The sequence below is a fragment of the Sander vitreus genome, chromosome 3 (genome assembly GCF_031162955.1).
Source record: "Sander vitreus isolate 19-12246 chromosome 3, sanVit1, whole genome shotgun sequence".
Lineage (NCBI taxonomy): Eukaryota > Metazoa > Chordata > Actinopteri > Perciformes > Percidae > Sander > Sander vitreus.
This window is the reverse complement of record NC_135857.1, coordinates 49,719-70,850: the sequence shown is the minus strand read 5'-3', so window position 1 is coordinate 70,850 and position 21,132 is coordinate 49,719. Positions and strand designations below refer to the sequence as shown.

General features: G+C 38.4%; 2 pseudogenes; one reads left to right on the top strand and one right to left on the bottom strand.

Annotated features, from left to right (window-relative positions):
* The first annotated feature begins 1,104 nt into the window (after positions 1 to 1,104).
* LOC144513540 (multidrug and toxin extrusion protein 1-like) lies at positions 1,105 to 9,848 on the top strand (annotated as a pseudogene).
* Positions 9,849 to 9,908: 60 nt separating this feature from the next.
* On the bottom strand, positions 9,909 to 18,601 carry LOC144512274 (multidrug and toxin extrusion protein 1-like; annotated as a pseudogene).
* Positions 18,602 to 21,132: the final 2,531 nt, after the last annotated feature.

Sequence of the window (21,132 nt, the reverse complement as noted above, 5' to 3'; positions counted from 1 at the left end):
AACAGTGGTGTTGTCATTACTTAGAATTCCTCATGGGGGGCAGACAGAAACTATGCACTATATCTTTAAGGAATAAAAGAAGACAACATATGCTATCTTTTCTTAGCTAACATTGTTCAACATCATAGCGCTAAATGCTTATATTACAGTGGCTGTGTATGTAATTTAGATAGCTTAGATAGTTGGAATTTAGCAGAGTTATGGGTGGCTAGTGGAAGCCTTACACACCAGAAAGAGTACACATTCAGTTCACTACATTAATACTCAAGCAAGTTAAGTATAATAATAGCAGATTATTAGATATCAACCAAAACAGAATACAAAAGAATACATGAATTGCCAGAATATGTGCTTATGCATTACTTAATTTAAATCAGTTGATGTCTCCCACAGAAACTCATATTTGAACCTTTACTGAACCGCTATTAAATGGGAGTATAAAAACTGTCCCATTCTTGCTCTCTGTCCCTTTACTCCCATTTCCTCAAACACATTTATTGTCATTCTCTTCCTGTCCACCAGGTGCACTCTGACTTATTCTTCTGTCCCAGTCACCCTCTGAGTATGGTACTGTATACATCCAAACTTACAGTTGCAACCCTGTGTAGTTTCTTTAATTTTTTGAATTGAATCTAGAGCAAGATGAATAAATAAGCAGCCCTTTTCCACTCATTACTGTTTGCCACTACCAGTTTGTCAAAGTTGCTTTGTTGCTTCTTGTCATTTGCTTTGGAGCCTCTGAGCCCTGTAATCCTGTAGAACCTGTAAGTCTGCCTTGGTTTTAACCCTTGCCTGTTAGCTTATGTATCTTCTCCATTTAATTATTGAACGTCCACCTGCACCTGTCTGTAAACCAACATTTAGCCTTGCTTCGACAATAAACTATTATTTTGTCTGCATTTGGGTTCAAGATCCCAGGTTACCGGGAGTTATAAACAAGTTCATACAAATTATGGGCGGGTTTACTGTTTGTTAGGGGTTGTTTTCCCAATTTTCGATGTACATGTCGATCACTAAATGAAAATCCTGCCCGCTAAGGCCACTTCAAGTTTATTACAACTCCTTATAGCCACCAAATGTAAAAGAGAGCATTGGTGTTGTAGTATGACCCAGCGCAAGGTAAATCATATACAAAAAGGGCTGGGTGGACCAAAATTCTTCCTTTCTCTACTATATTCATGTTCATGTCACTATTTTGTCCAATACTTAACAAATACACAGTCTGAATGTCTCCATAAATGTATTTTACAACCGCTATCTACTCCAATTTTGTTGGAGGCTCTTTGACTCTTTACAAAAATTAATGAAATTACCTTATTGCATCATTGTACTGAAGCAATCATCAATATCTAAACCCAGACTTTATTTCTGTTACTATTTCTAGCCAATAAATTCGATGTTAGACGGTAGAAGTCCAAAATATGTAAAAGGGATGAATTATTAAATTGTCTCCATCCATGTCCATAGTCTGGTCTGCCATTTTGTAAATGATTTGCCTTTGGAGTGAAAGAAAATCTATTCATTGAATTATTGACCAGGAGAACATTTTGCTTTTAATCATCCATCTGAGTCTGGGTTTTTTTTTACACCCCTCATGTTTTCACAAAGTTTGTTGTTTCAGCTGGCCTTGGCTTAATTCCAGGTCAGCTGTGACCACAGCAAACAGTTCTGTCCTTTCCAACCTCCTGAAGAGCAACTAAGACAAGACCACGAGAGAAAAGACAGACACTCCAGCAAAGGACCTGCATTGGCATCTCATCCTGCAGACATGGAGGGGTTCAGTGAAAAGCTTTTCTGCTGCAGGTGGGTGCACCTCAGGGTTCCCCTGGCCCACAGAGAGGAACTGTACCACATCCTGAAGATGACAGGGCCTCTGGTAAGGACTGGCACTGTTTACACATCATGCTCTGTCTGTCAGGAGCTGTGTGAGGTTAATATGTAATAAGTTGATTTATAGACCAGAAGATTAATAAGAGTGGTTGTTTTGAAATGACAGGAAAAATCATTGTGTCTGAGTTTTAGAAGCAGAAATCGATTAACTCAAAGCAGTGCTCGCCAGGTTTCAAAGAGTGTCTTAACAGTGGCTGCAACCTGACGAAGTGATAAAAGTGTGGTAGCTCATTTGCAGAGAGAGCCATTATAATTAATTGTAACTTGTGTTTACTGTAATTTACACTGTATCATCTGTTTGCTGGTAGCTGTATCAACTGCACAATTGTCCATGTTTGTCTTTCTAGCTGCTCTCTCGAATCCTCAATTATCTGCTTCCATTTGTGGTTACAATGTTCTGTGGGCGTCTGGGAAATGAAGTTATGGCTGGCTATGGATTAGCTTCTGCTGTAAGTGGTTATCTTTATGCTGAAAATTGCATGTATTTTCAAGGAAGAAAATTATAACGTTAGCAAGATAGTTTTTAAAATTGTCTCACAGGTCTGATGATTATATCAAGATTAAGTAAATTTACTCTTGTGTAATATAAATATTGCTTACATCAGAGTCCTCAAGTGTACATCAGACTCATTCAAGTATGTTTCATTTTCTTTTCAGACCATTAATATTACCACTGCAGCTACAGGATGTGGTCTGGCACTGGCATGCGATACTTTGGTGTCTCAGGTTTGAAAACCCCTTCTGATATGACGATATAATACATTGGAATTATTCAATGACCCCTCCTGTTTATTAATGCCCTGCTTTCTAAAATGTGAATTATGATGTGCAGACATTTGGTGGTAAAAACCTGCTGCGGGTGGGAGTGATCCTTCAGCGAGGCATCATCATCCTGCTGTTGTTCTGTCTGCCCTGCTGGGCTCTGCTCATTAATGCCCAGGCCGTCCTGTTATGTCTGGGCCAGGACCCTGAGGTGGCCAGGTAACTAACAGCACCAAACGTCACTTGAAAACATCCTCTCTACTTTGCCAAACACCATCTTTGCATTACAATCAAATCTGGTCTCCACCTATTCACTCCAGTGCACCAATTGTGCTCCAGTAATTTTAATTATTTAAAGTACCTTCATATTAAAGGTTTTGACACAATGTGTGCTGTGCCTGCATTTAATAATAGCCTATATATAAAATGTGTCTTTGAAGCGCCATTATTGAATTTTGGTCACAAAGAGGCAAAATAACTCAACAACTGTTATTGCCTTAAAGGGGACATATTATGCTTTCCCGTGTTTTCTGTCTCATCTACACTACCGGTCAAAAGTTTGCGGTCACTTAGAAAATTTAGAAATTTCTTTTCCACTCCATTCCAGACAGAATACCAGCTGAGATCAGTTGCATTGTTTTTTTAACCAGGGCAGCAGTTTTCAGATTACACTATGTACATAATTGCAATGTTTTCTCAGTTAGCCTTTTAAAGTGATATCAGATTAGTAAACAGAATGTGCCTTTGGAACATTGGATGAATAGTTGCTGATAATGGACAATGTAGATATTGCATTTGAGATCAGCCACCCACTCAGATCAGCTGGTATGGTGTCTGTAATGAAGTGGAATGGAAATTTGTAAGTGACCCCAAACTTTTCACCGGTAGTGTACAATGTTATAATGTTGGATTTTCATGTTAAACGTGGCCAAAATAAGGATATAAACATATTTTAGACAAATCCCTGTGAGCTAAAACGTTCAGATTTCCAACTATTCTGAACGCTCCGGTTTCAACAGTTTTTTCTACTCTCGGCTAAGTCTTACGCAACTCTAAGCTGGCCTTCTCTGATTGGTCATCTGCTCCAAGTAGGCAGGACTGGAGTGTTTTCTTTTTAAAAGCCACTGTGATGCGACAATGTTAACATGGCAGTAACAGGACAGTAAAATATGTCATCTTAGCTGCCAGTGTTTTTAAATTCTCCTGAATTCCGGGTCACATTACTGCTAAAACGTGTCCGATTGGGTGGTGTTTGGTTTAGAAGCCTTTATCTGCGATTTTTGATGGTAAAGTGCTGCTTCGTTCCACTACAATCTAATGTTAGCATACTGCTAACGAATAAGTAACTACATGCTACCGCGACATAGCTGTAATCTTGGCCAATGCTGGTCATTTCTCCTCAAATTCGGGTCACTTTACTGCTGGGACATGTCTGGTTGTGTAATATTTGGTTTAGAAGCCTTTATTGGTAATTTTTCATGGTACAAAGTCCTGCTATATCCTGTGTTGCAGTAGCTCCAGCTTCAACTAGCTAGTGAAACCATGGATGTATTAAGAGAACTGGATACAGCGTTTGGCGGGAAGCCCCGTACGTTCCAATGAGAGTGCTCAAAAGTGCATAAAACAAACATGGAGCTCGGCCCTTCCGCGTTGACTGGCCCATGACGTCACGATGGACATGCGCACCAGCAACAGTTTGGTTGCAACCAGTAGCAACATGCTCGTTCATGAGCTCCTCTCTCGTGTCTCTTACAAGTGGCGAACTCATGAACTCGCCGTTTTATTGTCTAAAATATTCACTAATGTTAAACGTTTTCGTTGTTCCTGCTAAATAAACGATAGATGTATTTAGCTAGACAACCAAGGAGATTTAATCATTATTAACGCTAACGCTAGCTGTTAAGGTTAGCTTGCAGTTTCGTGAACAGAGCTCATCCATGGCTTCATCCCTTATCCACGTTACAAGCTTTACCGCATACAACCCAGCAGTATCATAAGAGAGAACCAAGGCCATGTAATCACTAGCTATGGCTGTAGTAACATTATGTAGGCATATAGCTAATTATGGTATTATTGTTCTCTTAAGACATCCATGCTAGCTACCGCTAATAGCTACTAGCCGATAGCCGGCGCTCCAACAAAGCGTCTCATACAGGTGCAGCAGCCATGGGCAGTATGAGAAAAATAAAGTGTTTTTTTTTAACATTAAAGCATGTAAACATGTTCTAGTACAAACACAAAATGCAAGTATACTGTAATCCTGAAAATGCTATATAATAGTTGCCCTTTAAAAAAGTTAATTACAGGGCTAACTTATAAGCAAACAATTGCAGCAGACACAGAGCCACAGTATTATCCCATCAGTTGTATGTTTCAGGTCGGAGACTGATTATAAACCCGATATTCATTTGATTTAACCAACTCCTTAAAGAAATCTTTGAGTATTTAACTTGCCAGATATTTGACTTCAGTAGTAACTCGTTAACATTGTTAGCCGGTGTTCTGTCGATCTATGCTACCTATCGAGATGTGCTACTTAGCGGTTCTGCGCATGCGTGGTCTGATTCCCCGCCCATAAATCTATGCAACCTTGCGGTTGGACATGCGGTCGATACTGTTACGTTTACATTATAGAAATAACACAATGTACTGTATTTGTGGTAATAATAAATGTTTTAATAGAATATCAAAATATGCTCCTTATCTCCTGACAGTACACATGGAGTGAGTAGTGATGCAATATATAATGATTCTGTTGGGGGAGCATTATTTGATAGGGTATATTTGTCTATCAGAATACACTACCACTGAAATATCCAGTAAAGATATAATGGAGTATCAAAATATTCTCAAATAAACATAAGATGTCAATACTGTTAGAGTTATACCTCTATGGGATTCAGCCTGCCTGCACAATTGGAAATGGGAGCACATAAGGAAGCATATTTTGATAGGGCAGCGCGACTTGATAGACTCTACTATCGATTTGCGCTATGGTAGCATTTTTCGACAAGGCAGCATAGATCGTCAGAACACCGGTTCTGCCGGTTGATGCTAAGCTAATAGAGCGAAGGGGTCCTCAGAGTTACTGCAGGGTGGCCACCAAACTGTTTGATGATTCTTCAGAAAGTTGATGAAAAAAATTTCTGAAAATATACATTAACATGAATCCAACATGTTATTAGCAAAGATAAACCAGCTTATTTGTGAGGGTGAAAACACAAACAACATTGATGATAGGCTTACTGGCTTATAGGTAAGCTAGCCACTAAGGTAGTCATCTAGTTACATACAGTTAAGTATTCCCTGTGCCACATGTATGTTTAACATTAAAACATATAAATATATATGAATATGTTAAACATTATTTCAATGGCTTAGTATTGTATGCACCATAAAACGCTGTGAGTAAAGGCCTTAGGCCACCATACAGAAATATTATAGGATGGCTTTTATTTTGAACTAAATTTTCAAAATAAGTAAATGGTCATGCAATGCAGCTTTAAATTAAAGGTTTCTCATTAAATATGAAATCTTCCACATGTCTCTTTGGTCTTGATTTCAGAATAGCCCAGCTGTATATAACAGCCTTCCTTCCTGCAGTACCAGTGAGTCATAAATATTTTCTGTTATATTTAGTTTTTTTGCTCAATAAGCTGCTTAATAAATACTGTATTACAATAATCTTTCTCTGTAGGCAATGTTTCTACAACATCTCCAGGTGTCTTACCTGCAGAACCAGGTGCATTGCTGGCCTAAACCCAAGACCAATTCTCTGTGTTGGTCCCATTCTATCTCATCCAATTTCAGTGTATACAAATGTTGTAAATCTAATGGAATTTTTCAGGGGACAGGTATAAGTGGTAGTGGTAATTATATTACCTCGTTTGTGTACTCAGGGTATAATACTGCCACAGATGTACACTGCTGCCATGGCAAACATAGCAAACGTGATGACAAACTACATCTTTCTTTACTGGCTGGATCTGGGTGTTAGGTAAGTGTACTCACACCTTTTCTGAATCTGATTGAAACTATATCACACACTGATATATCAATATGTCTGTGTGCATGTCTTACAGCGGATCTGCAGCAGCCAACACTCTGTCTCAGATTTACATCTGCACTTTTTTGTTTGCTTACATTTGGTGGAAGAAGCTCCATGTAAAAACATGGGGAGGTGAGGGACAGTTATACTTAGTAGATTTGTGGTGACCTTATGATCTTACGGAGCCCCTGAAGGGACATGGGGATTTTTTGTCCTAATTTCTGGTGCTAACGAGAAAGTTTCTTGTGCGCAGGATGTTAAGGAAAAACTTGACTTCTGGATACCTGAAGGTTCGAGAGACTTTGATGACTTATACATAAGCATTTATTGATCTCGATCGGGGAGATTTATGGTAGGGGGGGCATCATACTTCATTGGCACCCCATGCCCCCCTTATAGCCCCGCCCCTGATGCCCAGGTCTGTCTTTTCCCAGATGCATAATTCTCTCACCCAAGCTGTCAGGTTTATGTCATATCAAGATCTTGATAGCGCCAAAAAAAGATGCTTACCTAAAACCTAGTTCAGCATATCTCTCTCTCCGGGAAATATGCTGGGAAGTATGACAGTCCTGAAACAAAATATTCCCTTTTCATGCAGCTGCCTAGATTCCCTTCTCTGTAGAGACACAAACATATTTATACCTGAAGAGGTTTGGTTATTAGAGACTGGCCGAATATTCTCGTCACCTGACCTGTGACCTATGAATGACCTGATGATGTCTAAGCTTTCCCTTGTCTCATCCTACCACGTTATGGTGTTTCTGGAAATTCCACCACAGGAGAACAAAAATTGTCCCTTTAGGGGCTCCGTATGATCTCATGCATCACTCTGCTCAGCCTCAATTTTTTTTAGACTACATAAATAAGTTTATCTCTCCCCATGCAGGCTGGTCTGTAGAATCACTGCAGGAGTGGGGCTCCTACATGAAACTAGCCATTCCCAGTACATTAATGAAGTGCTTTGAGTGGTGGGTTTATGAGTTTGGTGGATTTGTTGCAGGTAATCCAATTTTTAGATATTGGTAACACATTTGATTTGCACAAACCAGATACAAACTTTGACTCATGACTTTCTTCTTTGTCGCTGATGATCAGGAATGCTGAGTAAAGATGAGCTGGCAGCCCAACATGCTATGATGATGGTGGCTTTAATAACATACATGGTACTAACTAAAAGTCAGAGCATTATATTCTCACTTTAAAAACTTTACCTAGACATTATTGAACTCGGTGTTTGTTCACCTTGAGTCAGTTTACTTCTGAACACTCTCAGGAGCCAACTCGTTTTAATACTTTTTCTAAAAAATTATCAATAATCATTCTTTGCAAAATGATGATTCTATAGTTCCCTCTTGGTATTCAAGCTGCAGCATGTGCCCGAGTGGGTAATGCTCTCGGTGCAGGAGACACTGCCAAGGCGATTCTCACCAGCAAGATGGCATTAGTGCTTGCAGGTCAGTTATATACATGTTCTCTTGTTTTAGCTTATATTAACATATCAACATTTGATTTCTTCAAAATGTTCACTGCCCCTCTCTTCCAGGTAGCATTGCAGTTGTTGAAGGTACTGTGCTTGGCACTACTAAATCAGTGACTGGCTTCATCTTCACCTCTGATGAGTGAGTCTCTACAGCAACACTCCCATTTTTCTTGATTAAATGTGTCTTTGATTTGATTGATTTGTCTGTAACTTGATTTAAGTTTGTTAAAGTGCTATTGCTACATACAAAGATTTGGCCTAGAAAAAAGAGATGTTAATTATAAAAACCTTATTACAGGAAGATCATAAGTCTGGTCTCACATTTGATGAATGCTCACTGTTTCCTTCAGTTCTTTGATGCTCTTGTGGTGAGTCTTACTGTTTTTTTTCTTGTTAGCACAGCAAATATATTTGCATTATGATGTCAAAAGCATGTTGAGTAAGTCAAATAACTATCCAGAAGTTAGCATATGCTGGTCAATGAAGTGAGAGTGCTACTAATTAGAGATGTGTCTCTTTCCATCGTAGTGTGTGTGCATAGGCATCTTCTTGGGCACGGGCAAACAGAAGATACCAGCTGTGGCCAATTTCATTGGATACTACTGCATAGGACTTTCACTGAGCGTTACTTTAACATTTATTGCAAAACTGAGAATTTTAGGTTATAACACAAAATGACGTTTAATTTTTCATTTCCAATTTTTTGTGTGGTGCCTGCTTTGCACTTAACCAACTAATCTGTCTTTTCTCCACAGGTTTTTGGCTGGGACTGCTCGTTTGTGTCATTTTACAATCCATCTTCTACATCATTGTCATCTTCAATCTGAACTGGGAGAGAATGACAGAGGAGGTAAACATGGCCTCAGAATTTGGATTTACTGAGACAAATTGTGCTTTCAAGAACTATTTGTTGCATGTAAGAGTATGAGACATTGGAAGTTGGTTTAACTTTTGTTTGTGTTTGTTTGCAGGCTGTAAACCGAGCACAGATCAACACGCCTATGACATTATTAAGCACAGCTGCCCTGTCAGACGCTGTGTGTAACAACACTGCTGACCAGACAGCGAGTAATGGGAACGTAAGTGGCCTGCTTAACTTAACATTAGTAACAGTTCATCTGAAATTTGTTTCATAGCTTATTTTTTGTATTCAATTGACAATTAAGTTTGACACTGCTTGCTTTCCATACAAGTTAAAAAAATAAGTTTTATAATATAATACCTCTTCCTTCAAGGCAGTGGAAGGCTACATGTCATTTGATATGTGGACATTTGAGTTCAACCAAATATTTGACAACTTTCCTTCATAGTTTTACTGTGGCTATTAATAAAATAAAGTAATATAATACTTTTCCCTCCAAGTCAGTTGAAGGCTACGTGTCTGTGAGCGCTGAGCGCCATGATGGGAAGACGGAGACACAGCGGGGACATGTTTTCCAGCAGCTGAAGGGTTGTCGTCTCTCCACTACCCAGCTGATCCTCAGGCGAGGCCTCACTATGTTTGCAGCAGTTGCACTTCTGACTGTGGGAGCAAGTGTGCACTTCCTTGTGCCCTTGCCAGAAACCCTGCCTTCAGAGGCCAACTTTACTTTGAACTGGATCAATACGACATATACTCCTGATCAGATTTTTACCACTGCGCTGATCCCAAATGAAGAGTCAGTTTGACGTTAAGAATCCAAGATAACCACAATGCTTCTGTTTAATGTATTAAATAAAAAGGTTGTCTTTAATTCGACTCATTCTCTTTGACAGACTGGGCCGAGAGCCGAAAACTGGCAGATTGGCTGTGAAACGCTCATGAATTAATAGTTTGAGAGTAATATTAATGAGATTAATTCAATGATCATACACCGTTTCCCTTTCTGTGCTGGGTGTATTTTCTGACCATCTGCACCTTTGCCTTTCGTCTGCAGGTCCTGCTTTGACATACTGCAGTGCATATTGTGCACTGGTGCCTAAGGAGTTGCTTCACTGAATGCAATAACCGCTGCTCATGATCATGTCCCCAAGTTAGTGATCAGCAGGTTTATAATGATTCCAGCAGCCAGGATGAATAGCATGACAGCCAAAGCAAGGCCTCTACACAGAACCAGAGTCCTGTGAGAGAGCTCCACCACCACTGTTTGAACTGCTGGTCCTGCATCAGTGTCAACCAGGTCCATGGTGTCGGTTTCTTCCTGAAAGTTCTCTGGATCATCTCCCTGGGGACCTGGATATACAAATGTGACTGTAATGTTTTTTCACTGAACATTGAAATTGCTAGAATTACAAGATTATATCTGACATGTTTGTCAAAACATAATTTATTCACATTGCACTATATTTATTCCATTCCTAACATTTTCTGTGGGTTTATTTTCCGTTTTATGCATCAAAGCCAAAGTGAAACCAGAACTTAGCTTGCTCATATCAACTACACAGCTTATGCTAATGATTGTTAGCAAGAATTAATGTTTTTGTTAGTTACTCAACGTTCCTGTGACTACCTCAGAGATGACAGCAGTATGGCTAAAACAAATAAAATATATTTAATATGTAGGAATCTGAGGTAAATTCAGCTTCTAGCCAGCTAGCTGCTGATTAGTGATCTAACTAGCACTGAAACAAATGATTAATTAATCGATTAACATAAAATTAATTGCCAACTGTTGTGACAATCGAGCAAGCGTTTAAAGTATTTGATCAAGCACAAATCCCAAAACATCTGCGCATTGCAGCTTCTTAAATGTGACATTTAGCTGCTTTTCTCTTTTTTATATCATGGTAAACTAAATATTTTCACTTTGATTTCTAGTTCAAACAATGAATCAATGAATAAATACAACAAAAAAACAGTAGACAGATGGACAGCACTGAGCTGTTGCACAGACTTAAAATGTGCTTCATGCAACACTTTAAGCAATATCAGTGTACCACTATGTACCAACATTTCCTACAGTCTAAACTGGCACCTGGGGAAGAAGTTATCATTTCTGAACAGGATAGATGTTTTTTTTTCCTTTAGCAATATAAAATGCTTTAAATGCTTACTTGGGTCTGTGGAGCTCCCACACACTCCGGCTCTGATTTGAGCCTGGAACAAAAACAATGTGTGAACATTTATTCATAAAGAAGTAGCCTTAGGCCATTAAGAATGGGAAGATTAACCTATGAATACTAACGTTGTCTGTAGCTTTCTTCCAGTTCATTCTTACCAGATAGAAAATCAGGAATGTGCACTGCAGAGACGCACAGGTAAACAAGCCTATCCACAGACCTGAAGGAAATAAAGAATTTTAATACATCTTTAGCTTAAAGAGTAGGTGGATCTCTAAATACAGAAAGACACTGGGAACACAACTTAAAAATGACCAGTCAGGCAGCAATGGCGCAGAAAAACAGCTGAAGGCTAAACAACATGTTGTAAATCTTACCCTTGATTCCTAATTTGGCTGCAAACATCAATGACACTCCAATGGGAAAACCCACACCATAATATCCCAAAATGTTGCAAACAGCCCCAAACTTCTGTTTACCCTCTCCTTTTATAATGCCTCCCGAGGCTGCCTAGTCACGCAAACAGAATAACGATGTGGTTAGACTTTTCAAAAAAAGCATGTGTGTTGCAAATGTGATAGTACATGTAAATGGGTACATCATGAGATGTTGTTTGGACGTGAATTTCAGAGATACTTACTGAAATTGCATCTAGGAGGACGAATGGCGCATATAAAGCTATAACATCAGCAACCCTTTGCCTGATTTGTCTGAAAGAAGACATATTCAAAATATACAATGTTGGTGAAAAATGACATTATCATGAGATTTGTGTGTCATATTTAAGCACTGTGACACGTTGTATCATTCTAGTATCACTGACCATAGATTAATCAGTAAATTGCTGAGCGTAACGCCTAACTCAAGTTAATATTTAAAAGAATATGTAAACACAGTTTTTCTGGGTAGGCAATAAATAATGGTGAAAGGTCATTTGAGAGACTGGTTATCTCTCCCAGTCTTGACACTGACTCTGTATGTGTTAACATAACACACACAAACACACACCACACAATCACACACAATCACACACACACACACACACACACACACACACACACACACACACACACACACACACACACACACACACACACACACAGCGTTTTGTACAAAGGTAATGAATACAGTTATGGTTGCAAAAATGCGTAATATACTCACTCATCATATGTAAAAACATAAGAGATATGGTCCTTCAGGCTCCCAATGAGAACTGACAAACATACAGAGACTGACCCTGTCGTGAAGAGGAACAGACTTAATTTCCCATCAGTTGCACCATTCAAAAGGTGATGAATTACTTTTCTGTAAACCCACTGACTTATGTAACACGTAGGACAGCCACAGTCTCCTACTGTTAATGAGTAGATCTCCTGGAGCTTTTCTGGTTGTTTACAGTTTTTCACGATCGTTATGACAATTTTTTCAATACTTTTAACAACTTTCCTAAACTCTTAACGCACCAACACACCTACAACACACGATTGGCAAAACAGTTAATTTCATGCTCAAAATCACACATTGTAAACTAAACTCCAACACTGATTTTCAAAATACAATAATACACTACCACGATACACTGTGTTTACCAAAACAATGCAATCATGTGTCTAAGTCAAATAATTCTTCCAAAACACTGACACATGTTCTCTCCCAACAGGAACATTTAGTCAATCATAGAACAATGTCATACAAAACACTAACATCCCATGGAATTACAGAAACTGCATTATTTTAAATGTGTCAGGTCTGCCTTTATACAATAGACAATAGTATATTGTATCGATCATAGATTGTGTTTTGGATTGCAGTTTCTCTTGAAGCCTCTCTACATTTTTGTTTTTTTGGGTTTAGTAAATGCATGCATATTTTATTTTTTTTTTAAAGATTATTTTTTGGGCTTTAGGGTTAGGAAATAGTCGGATTTGCGTCGAGGCATAAACCTCCAAGTATATGTGCGCCTGCTCTACCTACTACCCAGCCACCGTTTTGTTTCTTTTGCTGCAGAGATTCAATACAAAAAATGACCCATCTCAGAGTAGCTTTATAGAATGTATGGTTTATGAAAAAAAGGAGACAGAGACAGAATTGTCCTGGTACTCCTCTTCCTCTCCCTCGTGAAGGCATTTTTCTTATTTTCTGTGTTCATTTACAGTATATTGTTCAAATAAGTCCTCGTGTATGTACTACCATATGATCATGCGATTGAAAGAACCTCAACACCTGAGTGTGTTTCCTAGATGGGAATCAGCTGTGATCGATCTATTTACATAACTTCAATCAGCTGTTTCTCAATAAATGCATGTATAAAATGCAGGGGATATATTTGTGTTTCAATTTACACTACGATCAGCTGTTCACTTTGACTTTAGCCTTTAAGTTAGGTTAAGAACATGATGTTATCTGTTCTGACATACAGTGTGAAAGCATTTGTAAATTGGTCAGTAAAGATCCATTGTTTTGGTCTTGGTGGAGCTTGTGTGTAAAAGAAGTTCAAGCATTTAAAATGTGTGTTAACTGTATGCATTTTGTGTCAAAGCAACAAGAAATGTGTTAATTGAATAGCCTACACAGACGGATGTTGTGCTAACTGTGTTAAGAGTTTAGGAAAGTTGTTAAAAGTATTGAAAAAAGTGCCATAGCGATCGTAAAAAACTGTAAGCTCAAAGCTACTCCTGCTCTAAATGTGTTTCATTATATAACAATTATTCTCTTAGTATCTTAACTTCAAATAGTACGTTATTTTGATAAGACATTAACGTATTGCATAGAAATAGTGTTTCAGAGCAAACTAACCTGCACAGAACATTGTAAGTTTAGCAGAGCTCTTGGCCTGCTCTGTGTCTCCAGCTCCCAAGGCATTTCCAACTCTTACATTGCCTGCTATACTGAAACAAACAAACAAAAATAGTACATTAAACATGCTGTTGGATTCCTTTCACACAATAACAATCTAATGTACATTCAGTATTTGGTGGAGGAAAGATTACCATGTATGCAACATTTGCCAGTTCGTATACAATTGATTGAGCTCCGAGCTCCACCTCACTTATTAGACCTGTCAATGACACACAGCAGTTACATTTCAGACCAACTTTACTTCACACACATGCTTTGAAACCACAACGTGGCCTGTGACTTTACCTGCCAGAAAGCCTCCAATCTCATACATCCACCACTCAACACACATCATGGCCATGCTGGGGATGGCCAAGTGGATCTACGAGCCCCAGTCCTGCAGGCACTCTTTAGACCAGCCTGAATCAATCAACAAATCATTCTATTACTAAAACATATGAAATATGGTCAGATTAGGTCAGTGTCTTTGTCTCAAGAATCAGATTTAAAGATGCCTTGAAGATGAAGATGGGTATTAAGTTTTCTTAAAATGCCTTAAAGACAATTAACTAGATGTTTGTTTTCCAACGACATAGCTTCTGACAGCATTACTAGAAATAACTAAGTAGTGAGAGCACTACATACTGAACTATAATACTTATGCATGTGTTAATACAAAACTTTAATCTTCTCAAACTGCATTATTAAAACCACACTCCCCACTCTGAGCTTTCTTCATCACTGACATAGCTCATTAACACCTGCTTGAGGGAAAACTTAGAGCCTCAGATTGAATTCAGGGTAGATGCAAATGTTGTACTCACCTCCCCAGGTGGCCTTATGAAGACCTTTCCACATGATATAACCATAAAGAATTCCAGCCATGGAGAACTGGGAAATGGTGTTGGCAACAGCAGAACCTCTATAAAGAGTACTTTGTTATAGATGCTGTGAGCAATAGTGATGTTACTGACAGAGTCAATAAGTAATACTTATGCTACTCCCAGATTTAATACATTAAGGAAGATGTAGTTGATGAGAGCATTAAGAAGATTGACCACAACGCCTGTGATTACCACCGGCCATATGATGCCCTAAAAGAGAAGAGCCACATATTATTCTTATTAGAAACAGTGAGAACCCAAAGATGACTACAGGAGCTTTTATGGGTTTTCCACCACTGTCACCCTCCCACCAGTCTCGCGCTGCCAGACCTTCCTCCACAGTGCTGCGGAGGAAGGTCTGGCCTCTCCACACATACACCGAAAAAAAAAAAACTCTGGGTTGTTTGCATTTCTTTAAACCAATCACAATCGTCTTGGGCGGCACTAAGCTCCGATTACAAAGATGGTGGCTGTGTAAAATAGCCTCCGGAAGGAAATTGTTTTTATGGAACATTTGCACCCTGCAAAAGAAAACGCCACATACAATATTAAATGAAGTTAACTGTTCACACAATACAGTAATGTGAGCTATATAAATTAGCTTTTACCAGTGTATCTCCGTGTGTATTTTATCCATAAAAAATGCCGTAAATATATTCTTTGTAAATCTTTACAATCATTCCCTGAAATGTAAAGGTGAGGGACATCCGGCAGAACTTCAGGGGGCGTCGAACTATCTGGTAAATTCGTCGATCCAGACTATCCTCGCATCAACAGACAAAAGACGTATGATTTAATAGATACCTCTGAACCTGGTAAAGAGCCTTTATACTTTTTTTCTAAATATAATAAAATAAAATAAAAATATAAAGGGACCATTCTATCGTGCTGTTGAGTCCTTGGGATGCAGAATTTACTGTACAGTTACTCAGTACCTGGACAAGAAAGATGTGCATGTGTTTTGCACACTAATTGGTTTACCTAACGAACAAACACAAATCAAAACATTTGGTCCAATTGGAGGTTTGTGGTTTCATACACATTCATTTTAGGGTCTTTGACATGAAAAAGTTCCTTATTGCAGTCTAAATTCGGATGTCTCTAATGTCACATCATTATGCAGATCTGGAGCGACACTGAAACCAAACAAATAGAAGTATGACAGATATCATTTTACTAGGGCTGTCAAACGATAATTTTTTTCTCATTTCTATAGTTAATCCCGATTAATCGCATGTTTTATCACATAATTAAAATTCTATTATTTTGCATTTCAGAACTGTTTTTAAGTGCATATTAATGGAAAGCAGTTCTTACTAGTGTATCTTGATTGGGAATCAAATGAATGCAAAGAAAGTTGCTTTATGAACTTGACTTTAAGATTTGTATTTGTTTATTATTTATTTACTGTAAACAAAAAAAAATTGTGAATCTGTCATTATTGCACAATTCAGAACATGCCAACCATAGTACGTCTTTAAGACCCGAGTCCTCTACAATGCTGACAGGTCTGCAGTTAGTTGCCAACCATTTCGCAAGAGCTGTAGTAATTTTTTGGGATTTGGTTCCATCCACAGGTCGGCGACTAGTAGCACTCTCCAAAATACTGCTTTGCCTGGGCCCGCTAGCCTAGCTATGCTTAGCTCCGTAGCTGGTAGCTCAAGCTTGACGTGCTTTGGTGATATTTTAATTCAGCTTTACACAACGTGCATATGGTTTAGACTTGTCTACGAGCCATCCGGGAGTTTTGGAAAATAAAAAGCTCCATTCAGAGTTATTGCTGCTGTGTTTCTCCATCATGCTGCAGCCTGCAGCAGCAGGATGTGTTAGGAGGAAGTGGCAGCTTGATGTTAAGTAAAGGTGCAGCAAAGGGTCAAAATAGTAGCCTAGCTAGATTCTAGTGATTTTAGAACAGTTAAGGGGCGTTGTTAGGCATGACGCGAAGCCGAGTGAAGTGTAAAATAAATTAATAAATGGCGGCATGCGATTAATGCGATTAAAAAAAATTAACGCGTTATGCTCTGCCCTTAATCGCATCGCGATTAACACGTTAATGTTGACAGCCCTACAGCCCTACCCTTTACTGAACTTTTATCCTTTGGTGGATAGCAGGAAGCAAACCACAGGATACATAACATATTTCAAATAATGAACCTGTCCCATCTTTATTTCAGCTCATCAGAGAGTGAGTTGATGCTGAATAATAATGGACTCACCTGGTTTTGCAGATATCCTGTTTCTAATGAATACATGAATGTAGCCTAGACAGAACAACAAAGAAAATTACTTTTGAACACAACAGACATCAATATATCACTTTTTGTTTTTGGAACTGCGTATTCCTACTCAGAGCACCCTATCCCAGCATGCACTGTGATACTGCATATTGCATACTGAGAGGTTTGAAATACTCACAGGAAGTGCTGGCATAAAGATATTCACATATATCTGAGACAACCTAGAGAGCGATTTCTCATCAATATCAACTACAAAAAGACACTTTATTTTAAGTATAAATACATTGATTAAGCAGAAGAAGACCTGACTTTTGACATAGCTTAAATGGCCACCTCTGGCTCCTGTCTGACAGCCAACAGAATGGACTCAGTGTTAACGAGGATCGCCCAATAGGTGAAACACGCCAGTAACAAAATGAAGATTGCCCGCTGCAGAATGACCCCAACTTCCAGGAGGTTACCGCCCCCAAAGGTCTAAAACCAGAAAGTATTGTCTTATGTTTTTCAATACTTTTTTTTATACCTTTTGAAAAATAGTATATTGTTTATTGTTTGTTAAAAGGATCCCCTTTAGCTGATGCCATAGCAGTCAGCTACTCTTCTTGGGGTCAACACTAGACCCACAATACATACCCATTTTATCACAGACATTCCATTACAAGAATATATGTAAAATCACATCAATATGCAATACACTTATCCCTGACCACATATATACACATGCATGTGTACACCCGCAAACATACACACATGTACATATATACGTAGGTATATGACAGGCTCATACCTGAGAAATCAGAGTATCACAGGCTGAAGCCAAACCAGCTCCAATAGATATGCCTGTCACATTAATAACCTGAGGGTATAAGACAAACATTAGTGGATTATGTTCTGTCGCTTTATTGGTTTAACTTATACTGTAAGAACAGTACTATCCTGCACTTACTGATATGGCCAAAGCCACCCCTGCCAGCTCTGTCCTCCCCAGATGGCCACAGAAAACAGTACTTTTGTCAGTACAGTACTGACAAAACCCACTGTATACACCATGAGCTGGGCAATCATCTGATGAGAAAAAGTAGCTGGTAAGATATTGATCATAATAATATAATAGGCTAAAACGGTAATTAGTAGTGTGGGCCTATTTTTGTACTTCAACTTGGCATGTACACTAAATGGTACAAGCTTAATTAATAACAGTCCAATAAAAAAACATTTAAAAAAGTATTATTGTTTCATTTCCATCATTATTTCGATCAGCAATGATTAGACACTGACAGTACATTTAAATACAGGCTACGCACCACTGGTCCGGCCAGTCTATTTCTGTCTTGAAACCAACAGGTACCAACATGCAGATCTGCTTTAATAGCAAACATTCACTCCATGAAGAAAGAGGGGCACTCTGTGTGCTGCTCGCCATGATTCAGTAAGTACAGTTATTGCTCTATTCACCTCTGTGTGTGGCTGGGAGAGATTCTCTGTCAGTGTGCGATGATGCAAGCTGTTGTAAACCTGTCTTATGTTGTAAACTCATATGAGTCACGTGAAAGTCAGTGACATTGTTGGTCACTTCCTGTGAGTCGTTTAGCGGCCTCAAACCATAACATGTGGTTTCTGGACCATTCAATATCCAAGCTCAAACCTGACAACAGATCTATGAACTTTCAGCTTCGCCAAGACCGCGAGTAGGCTACCTTCCTTTGTTTGATCGGGTCATTAGTCAAAGACATCGCAGCCACATTTGATCATGTTTGGTCATGTGCCATAGATCAGGAGACATTGCTGAAAAAGCAGAGAGTATAATGGAAATAGGCCTACTAAGCGAACAGTGAAACCAAAGTAGCTTACTGCCTCAAAACAAAACAAAAAAAACCCCAGAAAAAATGATTAAATGTTTTAGAATCTGAAATTGAGCTGCATTTAGCCTATTTATTTTGTATTATAATAGGCTGCTTTTAGCAGGCTGTATACTATCTTGAAATGACTATTCACTGAACGCAAGTATAATGACAATGACTTGAATTTGCCTGCAATATTTTTTATTCTAACATTATTTATTATTTACACTATTTTTATTTAAAATGGGTCCATAGAAATCTCTGCCGTTCATCCCACACAACGACGAAACTGGATCATGCATTCAATAATCCCTGTAGTTCTGAGACTTTGTCGTTAGTGCTTCATTGTACCACCAGATGGAGCCATTATGCAACACATATCATACTGTATATCAGTGCATTTCAAGATCTCTATATTTATATTACAAAGGAAATAACATCAATTATTAAACACTTAACCTTTATACTGAAGAGATGGTTTGATCTACACTAATACATGTTTCTCTAAATGTCATTATATTTGATTAATTCATTGTTTTTATGACATTATTATTAAATAATTAGTTAGCGTTTTATTCATTAAAAATGTCATAGCTTAAATAACTTTTTTTAAAGTTAAATTTATTATTAAGTAATTCATGGTTTGTATACCCTTTGTTAATGATTTACAAGGTTAACAATGAGTAATTATTAGACCCATATAAAAAAAGGTCCATTAAATAGCCCCTACATGATTACCTGAAATTGTACTTCAGTTAACAATACATTTTTTTGTAAATTAATTAAGAAAGTTGATTTCTTTAATTATAGACAAATTCAATTACTTTTTGCAATGATCAGTAGTCCCTTAATGTACCCGTAAATTGAGAAATAAGTGGTATTGAGAACAAGGTTGTTTTCCTTTCCGTTTAATTATATTAGCAGTCAGAAATTAAGGTGTCATCTCAAAAAGTAGAATCCAATGAATACAATGCTCCTATGCCATTAAGTCTAATTTCAGGGGGGGTTTGGAATCAGGCTAATTAAGGGGAGATCAACTGTAAAGTAGAATAAGCCACTGCCAAATGAATACATGTAAATGTTATTTTGAATCTTTAAAATATTGTTTTTTTAAGGTTTTTAGAACTCTCCTATGTAAGATAAGTACAAGTCCAAATCTTTATCCACCAACTTACTCAGGTAATGTAAATGTATGGAAACAAAGTATGTTGAAGGAGGTTGGATTCACACAGGTGTAATCTCAATAACAAATTATGTAACTTTACCAAGAAGTCATGTGGTGGCTGGTTATTTATTCTGGCCACCAGTGCATGAACACAATCACAAAGACCTGCAACAGGTGTTACATCAAACAATCTCAGCACCAGGCTGTTCCTGTAGGTCTGAAGCAAAGACATCACATCGAGACAATTTGGGATGGAAGCGCAAGCTATTCGGTCACCAAAATGTGCTGTGTTTTGACATGCAAGAGGAAAAACAGAGAGGAAACTTTGAATCAGCTGACTGTAAATCTCATGTCGTGGCACAGTGAGCAGGCAGTTTCATCAAAACAGTCTATTGAGAACTTCAGAGAGAGGGACACAATAGTAGGGTTGCACTGCTTTAGCCTCTTATTACACCAAAAAAAATGCAATTTTTGGGAGTAAAGCGGTGAAAAGAACACATGAACTGTGGTCAAATAGTCCAATGAGTCATCCTTCACCTTGTTTTGGAGCACATGTGTGGTATTTGCAAAACAAGTCTTGTGTGAGAATGAGAATGTTCCCTAAGGTTAAGGGTTCTGGGTGCATTTTCTGGCAAGAATCAGTAAACCAGTAAACATGAAGCGACTCTGTAAGATTATGTAATGAGAGCAGTCCTCCTCGATGGCAGGGCCACCAATCTACAGGCGTCCTGACTGGTCACTGAATGATCTAATAAGCATGAAAAAAAATTGATATGCATGGCCAGTTTAACCTGCTAAGGGGCCCCAGCTAAAAATGAGACACAACTCCTAGTATTCCTTCCAATGCTGGAATATGATATGGCTCCATGTTTGTGCTGTTTTACAGTAATTTGACGCAACAAATTAATTCAGGAATATGCACCATGTAAGCACAATATCAACAGAAAT